Below are 10608 nucleotides of genomic sequence, written 5' to 3' on the forward strand. Positions count from 1 at the left end.
CCAAAGGGAGAATGCTCGCGCCACAAGTTGCTCAAGGCTACTAGACGCGCACATGCACCAAAGTGAGAACACTACATATCTAGCATGGGAGCCATGCACCGCTGCCGCGGCTCCGCCTTTCTGAGAGCTGTTGTGGTGCAGGCTACCGGCGCTGGGGGCACAAGACTGGAGGGGGCAGCCCGCCAAGGCCCTCGAGGCCTCTGGTGATGGGGTGGGGCGGCAAGAGTGGGAAGGGACGGGGAATCGGCTCCGGTGAACACACAACACTGTATTCTTACTACTCCCATGGGGAATTTTAAGGAAGGAGATAAAGCTGACATGTGGGCCCACATGTCATAACATGGACATGACTAGTAGACCAACCCTGTCATAATCACGGTTTATTTTAAGTAAAACGGTCATCAGTGTGAAGTAGTAAATTTTAGCAAAATAGTGATAGGTTTTAGTGAAAAAAAATAAAACTGGTAGTTTTCTAGAACACATACATGAATTCTGGTAGTTTTTGGCAATTACTCCATTAGAAAGATGGTTCAACAAATGATTGAGGGAAATTGTTGAAAACACTAGGCTACAACCAGCACCTGGATTATCCTTTGGTACGTACCTAGGTATAGCTGGCAGCGATATGCGTGATGAATATTTAGATGATTTACTGTAGTGGAGTTGACTTGTGATCACTTTGGACGATCTGCAAGGAAAAACTAGTCATTTCTCTCACTGATCTGCAAGGACGATCTGCATTGGCGGCAAGAGAATGATGCATAGCCAATATACGTGAACTATCAATAACGTCATTGCACAGGGTACGTGTCATAGCCAATATACATGATCGGTTTATCAGCAACTCAGTGACCCTACGAGTAGTGATTAATTGGCAAGTTAACTGGTTAATCAGACGAATTCTTACACAGGGTACGGCATCATACATGTGTAAACTAATTGAACGGAAGCACGCTTACATACAAACCTTAACCATATTACGCGCTCTGACTTATTCCATTATCCATTAACCTACCATGCATCAACCTCTTATTGTATATGATCTATATATCTCAATCTTGCTATATCGAAGAAGAGATAATCAAGCTGCAATACATGTACGCGAGCAGCAGGCCAGCTCTCAAGCTTGCTAGCCGGCCCTGGGGACCTGGGCAATGGTGTCGAGTCTGTCGACAAAAAGGTGAACACGGTAGATCCGATATTCCATGGTCACAATTGTCCCCACTGGCAGAACTACGATCCATGCCTCTGGCTTGTCCTGCAAAATCACCTTCTTGGCCTCGTCCACCGACTTCCCCACCAACTCTGGCCACTCCGTCTTCTGGTTGTGGTAACCAGTACCAGTGTTCCCTCCCTCCGGCTTCTTGTCCACGGAACTTATCCTTGTGATGCTTGCTTCCTTTGATCAAAACAAATAACCGAAATTGTCACACAAAATCACCTGCAGAAAACTATTCTAAAAGAGAAGATCAATCAGGCACATCCTAACCTGTGGGACTATTAGATCTCCTGTGTGACTGTGAGATGTTGAACTGTCATGTCATCAGCTTAATGTGTATTTATAGGCAATCAGGCTCGACTCCTTATAATGTGTAGTTGTCCACACAAAGTAAGCTAACGGTGTACTCCTTGCCAGGCTAACGGTGTACTCCTTGCTAGCTTCACATGGATGGTGGTAACTTGAACGAAGATAGCCCATTTGGCTTTATTTAGAGTATTACGTGCCTACACATCATCCGATAAAGTGATGCTTATCTACCTCGAGCAGAAAAGGGTGAATGAAATCTTGCACGGAGCATCATGGAAGGTTGTCATATCTTGGTCCTGGATTACACGTACACTGCAAACAAAACCAGAATCATCACATGCCCGGCCTTTTTTGTTAGGAGAACACAACACTGCATACAACTCAACCAAATGGATAGATAACTTTTCTTAGCATAAAAAATCAGCTTTATTGTTACTAGCCTCTGCACCATAACATTCAAGGCAAGCTAAGAAGTTTGTACTCCACCAAAAAGTAATTTGCACTCCACAAACATTTTTTTTATTTCTTTACCTTAAAGTTTGCACTACAACTTCCTTTCACATCAGTGTGCATCAAGATATGTTCTATCTTCATATCTGATAATTTATATATTTTTATCTTTGAAACATCAAGTGGAGGTACCTTGTGTACTAGCTTCCAAAAATATTTATCTACAATACTTTTTTTATGGCACATATCTACAATACTTCAATTTTTTTCTAAATGGAACGTACTACATTATAATGTTAATAGCATAGTTACGCAATTTTTTGAAATCATTTTCTATATTATTTAGCTATTTTTGGGTGTAATTAAAATTTAAGCTACATGTATCTTCACAAGGACTCTAGGTTCGAAAAAAAATAGTATTTATGTGAATTTGTAGCTTGTATCAGAAATTTATTTAAAATATATCAAATTTTTCTTTTAGAATTCAAAAGTTTATATTGTATGGGGGGTTAAATTACCTAATCTATGGCATGCTCTAGCGAATTTGAATGTGTGCTCCCCGCAAAAAAATTGAACTTGTTTTGTTCTTGTTTGGTTCTTTCACTTAAATATGCACCTGGAAAATTACAAATATGTTTTTAGTGTTTTTAGGGAATGCATTTTCAAAATAATTAGTTATTTGTTTGTAAACTTAATTGCTTTTTGGATTTTCTAAAATAAATCCTCCTTCCATGGGCGAAAGTCGAAGATGTTCTTGCTCTTTATTGCCAAGCTGTGGTTCAGTTCTGGCCATTACCAGACGAGAAAGGTGTGACAGCTCCCGGGTGCCTAGGCACCCTCTATGAACATTAAAATCAAAAAAATCTGAAACTTTGCAACATCAAAGTTGATCAAACTTTATAGGTTCTTGCTAGTTTTCATGCCAAAATATCATGTAGAGAAAGGTGTACGAACGAGTTTCAGATTTCAGTAATAAAAATGCTCAAAACTTCAAGCACTGAAATCTTTTTGATGTGTAGAGCTCCTCGAATGGTTTTTTGGCATGAAAACTTGCAAGCGCCTACAAAGTTTGATCATCTTTCATGTTGCAAAGTTTCAGATTTTATTTTTATTTTTTTCTATTTATTTTGATGGTACTGTTCATAGAGGGTGCCTATGCACTCGGGAGCTGAAAACCCACTCTCTTACCAGACTGCACCTTTACGCATAATGGGACCTGGCCTTAGTTAAGTACCTTGCAACGTGTTTCTTCACGTGTTAGAAAGATGATAGTGAACTTTTCGAAAGTTCTTATACAATGTAGAAAAATGTCCATGTGATTCAAGAAAAATGTTTCATGAACATGTCGTGTCGAGCATTCTTTGGACATGGCTAAATAAAGGAAATCATGTGCAATAGGTAGTAACAATACAAACGATTTGAGTGAAGGATGTCTGTGTGATAAGAAAACCACTTAGTTTGATCCCTAGCTTTTCATCACACCAGGGAATGGCCGTTGATAAAAGTTTGTTGAAGCGTTGGATGCATCCCTCCATCAATGTTCACTTTCCTTGACAACTTCCTGAATACACGTAGCTTCCATACATGAGGTCTCTATAATCACATATACTCCCTCCATCTCATAATATAAGATCGTTTTGTAAGTTGTTTTATCTTGCAAAATGATCTTATATTATGGGAAGGAGGGAGTAATAACTACCTTGGCAGTTTACAAAACAAAAAATTAGCAAGACGTACTGCTGCTGCTCGCTGCATGCTGTTGCCTCTTGTGATGCTCGCTGCCGAGAGACAAGGGTACTCTCTCTCCCACCCATGGGATTCCTGGATGGTTGTGACCTTCCCGAGCTATGGCATGCGAGGAGGGGGCGAGCAAAGGTAACGAGGGTGCCACAACGAGGCAGCTACACTGTGGCCACGAACAGAATGTGCACGAGCACAATGTTGTCGCCCATCCATCCGTCCCCCATGTGCCAGTGGGTACTCTCTATGCACACAGGATCCAAAGGGAGAACGCTTGTGCCGCAAGTTGCTCGTGCATGCTGTGCTCGAGGCTACTAGACGCGCACATGCACCAAAGTGACGCATATCCGGCGTGGGAGCCCTGCACCACTGTCGCGGCTCCGCCTTTCTGAGAGCTGTTGTTGTGCATGTTGCCGACGTTGGGAGCACGAAACTGCGGGGGAGGGGCTGGGGGTGGGGGGAGGGCGGGGCGGAGGGGGCAGTCCGCCAAGGCCCTCGAGGCCTCTGGTGATGGGGCTGGGCAGCGAGAGTGTGAAGGGACGGGGGATCGGCTCCGGCGAACACACAACCCTGTATGCCTTACTATTCCCACCGGGAATTTTAAGGAAGGAGATAGAACTGACATGTGGGCCCACATGTCATAACATCGAGCGTACCAATCAAATATACGGTGTTGACTTTCTAGGCCATGTGGACATGACTAGTGGGCCAACCCTGTAATAATCATAGTTTATTTTGAGTAAAATGGTCATCAGTGTGAAGTAGTAAATTTTAGCAAATTTTTACCACAATAGTGATAGGTTCTAGTGTAAAAAATTAAAACAGGTAGTTTTCTTGAACACATACTACCTCAATACTGGTAGTTTTTGGCAATTACTCTATTAGAAAGATAGTTCAACAAATGATTGAGGGAAATTGTTGAAAACACTAGGCTACAACCAGCACCTGGATTGTCCTTTGGTACGTACCTAGGTATAGCTGGCACCGCTATGTGTGATGAATACTTAGATGATTTACTGTAGTGGAGTTGACTTGTGATCACTTTGGATGGTCTGCAAGGAAAAACTAGGCATTTCTCTCACTGATCTGGTAAGCATTGGCGGCAAGAGAATGATGCATAGCCAATATACGTGAACCATCAGTAACGTCATTGCCAACGTATATTTGCGCTTTTCTAGATGAGACGCTCTGACTTCAAACGAGTGAGGAGCACGTTAACTACATCATCTTTTTGAAGTCAATGTCTACCACGCATGGTGTGCATGCAAGGTAGAGTGGCCTCAGGTGCGACCTCTACCTGTATAAATATATGGCCACACCACAGGCAACATCAGATCCAAGACATCGTCTGTCTAAACCAACATCTAGCTACCTAGAATGGCCTCCCCGTCGTCCCTCAAGGTGGCTGCCATCGCCCCCGTGTTGGTGCTGGTCATGCTGTCTTCATCCCCTTGGCAGGCGGCGGCGCAGATGCAGTGCAGCAGGTGCACCGAAGACTGCAACTCTTCGTGTGATGGCTCCAGTAGCAGCGTGAGATGCAGCAGGACCTGCGCCACTCCAACGTTGCAGTGCGCCAACTGCCAGAGATGCATGAACTCTTGCTTAAGCTACTGCCAGTCCACCTGCGTTAATTAACAGCTGAACCAATATTCTTATCGAATTGCTCTTGGGGATTCGTTTAGTAAGCAAAGGTTGCAATCCGCAGTTATATCAAGTTATATCTATACATTTATTTTCGTATGTGTAAGAATTGCTTGTGTCCTCTTGATTGCTTGTTCATGTATGTTTTGTGTGTGTAGTATGTAAGATATTGCGTAATTATATATCACTTGTAAGCTGTCACGCCAATCGCATATATATACACTCTTACGCTAAGCTGCACTGTACTTAGATTTTCTACTAATAAAGATTGGAGTTGATGCTGAATATATATGTGGTACTAACAACCTTCACCAATAAGCAAAAAATACACCCCTATCCCCATAAATTTTTTTTCTCGACTCTGTTTTTATAGGGCCGAAATATCCAATTTTCATAAATTCTAGGAAATCTTGGTTATTTATCATCCGAGATTATCTGAACAAAATTTGAATTCAAAATTATTATTTCTGCTCACCAAATGAATATGATTACAACTAGGGCTCCACAAAATAGTTTGTGCTACAAAGATCTCAGCGCTTCGCTCCATCCACAAAGTCTTGGGTTTGAGCCCTCCGCGCAGCACTGCTCAGTTCTTTTTCAGCATGACAGACCCACATGTAGCGAGAGTAAAAAGTGTGAGAAATTGATGGAAACATTTTTATAACATTTGAACTAAAAATTGAATTTTAGAATGGTAGCAACATTTTTCGGTGGTAGCGGTAACAATGGTAACCGGTCAGTTACCGGCAATCTCGACCAGTGAAAACAACTGGTCAACATGTGGTACTAGCAATCTTTGGAGAGGCATAAATAAAAAATATACTTTTACTAACATGTGGGATTTAACAGAAATAAACTAGTACACCATTAATTTCATGTGAGACCAACATATATAGAAACAAATAACAAATGTAAAAATGTTACTTCAACTCAAAATTAAACACTTATTTTCTGTTTATTTTCCCAACCAAGTTCTTTGATCCACTTATCTATCACAGAACAAGAAAGTGGACAAATTATGATTCTGATACGTCTCCAATGTATGTACTCCCTTCTTCCATGTATATAGGGCCAAATGCGTGTTTCGAGGCTAACTTTGACCACATGTTAGAGGGAAAATATATGACATGCAAGTTACACAAAGAACACCATCAAATTCGTTCATGAAAGGAGCTTCTAATGATATAATTTTCACATTATACATCTCATATATTATTAATCTTATCAATAGTCAAAGGCAATCTCGAAAAATGCATTAGGCCCTCTATATATGGAAGGAGGGAGTATAATTTTTTATTGTTCCATGCTATTATATTATCTATCTTGTATGTTTTATATGCATTATTATCCTATCTTATATCTATTTTGGGACTAACGTATTAACCTAAGGCGAAGTGCCAGTTATTGTTTTTCTTGTTTTTGTCTTCACAGAAAATCAATATCGAACGGAGTCCAAATGGAACGAATTTTTTTGACGTTTTTTCTTGGACCACAAGACAGCCAGGAAGCTTCGGGAGAAGGCCAGGAGACCCATGAGGCGGTCACAAGCTCATAGGGCGCACCCCCAAGCTTGTGGATCCCATGGGACTCCTCCAACCCTAATTTTTATTCTATAAATTCTTAAATATTTTCCAAAGACCAGAGAGCAACCCAAATAACTTTTTCTGCCGCCGCAAGTTCCTGTTCCCGAGAGATCCCAATTGGAGTCCTTTTCTGATACTCTGTCGAAGGGGGATTCAAAAACGAAGGGCTTCTACATTAACGTTGCTGCCCTTCCAATGATGTGTGACTAGCTAGTTTACCACAGTCCTATGGGTCCATAGCTAGATGGCTTCTTCTCTCTTTTTGATCTTCAATACAATGTTCTCTTTGATGTTTTTGGAGATCTATTCCATGTAATCTTCTTTTGCGGTGTGTTTGTTGAGATCCATTGAATTATGGGTTTATGATTAGATTATTTATGAATATTAATTAAGTCTTCTCTGGAGGTGCTTTGTAATGGGTTCAATCTTGCGGTGCTCAATCCCAGTGACAGAAAGAGACATGACACGTATTCGTATTGTTGACATTAAGGATAAAAAGATGGGGTTTGTTCATATTGATTGGATCTATCCCTGTACATCATGTCATCTTGCTTAAGGCGTTACTCCGTTCTTGTTAACTTAATACAGACGCATGCTGGATAATGGTCAATGCGTCGAGCAATAGTAGTAGATGCCAGCAGGAGTTGGTCTACTTGTCTCGGACGTGATGCCTACATACATGATCATTGCCTTGGATATCGTCATAACTATGCAATTTTCTATCAATTGCTCAACAGTAATTTGTTTACCCACCGTATCGTTTTCTTTCAAGAGAGAAGCCTGTACTGGAAACTATGGCCCCGTGTCTATCTTTTATCATATTATTTTCAGATCTATAAAACCAAAAACAAAAAAATACCTTGCTGCAATTTATTTACTTTTATTTTATTTTGCATTATCTTTTACATCTACCACTATCAGATCTCATGCTTGCAAGTAACCGTGAAGGGATTGACACCCCTTATCGCATTGGGTGCAAGTATTTGTTTGTTTATGCAGGTACAACTATTGGGGACTTGTGTGTTGTTCCTACTGGATTGATACCTTGGTTCTTAACTGAGCAAAATATTTATCTCTACCTTGCTGCATCACCCTTTCCTCTTCAAGGAAAAAGCTAACGCAAGCTCAAGAAGTAGCAGATTCCAAGGCGATGATAGATCTTCCTCCTATCCGATCCACAGCCATGTGCAGTTAACTTAGAGCAACTCTAGCATATGCGCTATATCCTCATCGGCCCGGATAATTCTCGTTGTTATATTGTTTTAGCGTTCTTTTGCGGCCCAAACAGGTCTGCTATATAGAGGTGGCCCGTAGATTTTTTACAAGCAGCCCGCAAAACTTTGGCCTCTATATGTACTGGATCGACGAAGTTTTAGGGTTCGCGTCTCACATTTCCATTGCCATAGCCTCCCTTCCCATCTCTAGCGACAATCCGGCCTGACGCATTCCTTTTACCGGCAAGCAATGGTGGGTTCTGCGGGCCGTGACCGTGGCGGGTTGCCGCCGCTCAAGGTCGACCGCAACGACACGAAGGGCAACAGCTCCACACCCCCCTCCACCGCGCCCGCCTGTTGGGGAACGTAGCAGAAATTCAAAATTTTCTACGCATCACCAAGATCAATCTATGGAGTAATCTAGCAACGAGGGGAAGGGGAGTGCATCTACATACCCTTGTAGATCGCGATGCGGAAGCGTTGCAAGAACGCGGATGAAGGAGTCGTACTCGTAGCGATTCAGATCGCGGTTGATTCCGATCTAAGCACCGAAGAACGGTGCCTCCGCGTTCAACACACGTGCAGCCCGGTGACGTCTCCCACCCTTGATCCAGCAAGGAGAGAGGGAGAGGTTGGGGAAGACTCCATCCAGCAGCAACACGACGGCGTGGTGGTGATGGAGGAGCGTGGCTATCCCGCAGGGCTTCGCCAAGCACCGGGGGAGAGGAGGAGGAGGGAGAGGGGTAGGGCTGCGCCGAAAGGAGACGTTCTCATGTGTCTTGGGCAGCCCAAACCTCAACTATATATAGGGGGGAAGGGGGCTGCGCCCCCTCTAGGGTTCCCACCCCAAGAGGAGGCGGCCAGCCCTAGATCCCATCCAAGGGGGGCGGCCAAGGGGAGGAGAGGGGGGGCGCCACTAGGGTGGGTTTCAAGGCCCATCTGGACCTAGGGTTTGCCCCCTCCCACTCTCCCATGCGCTTGGGCCTTGGTGGGGGGGCGCACCAGCCAACCTGGGGCTGGTCCCCTCCCACACTTGGCCCACCCAGCAATCTGGGGCTGGTGGCCCCACTTGGTAGACCCCCGGGACCCTCCCGGTGGTCCCGGTACATTACCGATATCACCCGAAACTTTTCTGGTGACCAAAGCAGGACTTCCCATATATAAATCTTTACCTCCGGACCATTCCGGAACTCCTCGTGACGTCCGGGATCTCATCCGGGACTCCGAACAACATTCGGTAACCATGTACATACTTTCCCTATAACCCTAGCGTCGTCGAACCTTAAGTGTGTAGACCCTACGGGTTCGGGAACCATGCAGACATGACCGAGACGTTCTCCGGTCAATAACCAACAGCGGGATCTGGATACCCATGTTGGCTCCCACATGTTCCACGATGATCTCATCGGATGAACCACGATGTCGGGGATTCAATCAATCCCGTATGCAATTCCCTTTGTCTATCGGTATGTTACTTGCCCGAGATTCGATCGTCGGTGTCCCTATACCTTGTTCAATCTCGTTACCGGCAAGTCTCTTTACTCGTTCCTTAACTCACATCATCCCGTGATCAAGTCCTTGGTCACATTGTGCACATTATGATGATGTCCTACCGAGTGGGCCCAGAGATACCTCTCCGTTTACACGGAGTGACAAATCCCAGTCTCGATTCGTGCCAACCCAACAGACACTTTCGGAGATACCTGTAGTGCACCTTTATAGCCACCCAGTTACGTTGTGACGTTTGGTACACCCAAAGCATTCCTACGGTATCCGGGAGTTGCACAATCTCATGGTCTAAGGAAGTGATACTTGACATTAGAAAAGCTCTGAGCAAACAAACTACACGATCTTGTGCTAGGCTTAGGATTGGGTCTTGTCCATCACATCATTCTCCTAATGATGTGATCCCGTTATCAACGACATCCAATGTCCATGGTCAGGAAACCGTAACCATCTATTGATCAACGAGCTAGTCAACTAGAGGCTTACTAGGGACATGGTGTTGTCTATGTATCCACACGTGTATCTGAGTTTCCTATCAATACAATTCTAGCATGGATAATAAACGATTATCATGAACAAGGAAATATAATAATAACTTATTTATTATTGCCTCTAGGGCAAATTTCCAACACCGCCCCCGCCGAGGCTTGGCGGTCCAAGCAAATGCGGGAGCGCGGCCGCCTCTCCCATAGTGGCGGTCTATCCCCTTGGCCCAACTTCAACTGCCTCCACGAAAAGCTCTACCCGCACATCGGAAGGCGGATGAGGTGTTCCTCACCGCGGAGCACACCATGATGGCCACAGAAGAAGGGGTCGCCGACAGGCTCATCACGGCGAAGGAGGACCACGCCTACACCCATGCTTGCCGTAGGTCCATGAGGGCGTTCTTCATTGGCGTCGACAACTGAGCTGACACCCCTAATCTTTGTTACGTATAAGTTTAGTC

General features: G+C 43.9%; 1 long non-coding RNA gene across 1 annotated transcript; it reads right to left on the reverse strand.

The window, feature by feature from the left end:
• Positions 1 to 867: 867 nt before the first annotated feature.
• On the reverse strand, positions 868 to 2043 carry LOC109787107 (uncharacterized). Its single transcript, XR_005761026.1, has 2 exons — positions 1490 to 2043; positions 868 to 1399 (listed from the first exon to the last, which is right to left on the reverse strand). It is a non-coding gene; the product is annotated as an uncharacterized lncRNA (long non-coding RNA).
• Positions 2044 to 10608: the final 8565 nt, after the last annotated feature.

This window comes from Aegilops tauschii, chromosome 1 (assembly GCF_002575655.3).
Source record: "Aegilops tauschii subsp. strangulata cultivar AL8/78 chromosome 1, Aet v6.0, whole genome shotgun sequence".
Taxonomy (NCBI): domain Eukaryota; kingdom Viridiplantae; phylum Streptophyta; class Magnoliopsida; order Poales; family Poaceae; genus Aegilops; species Aegilops tauschii.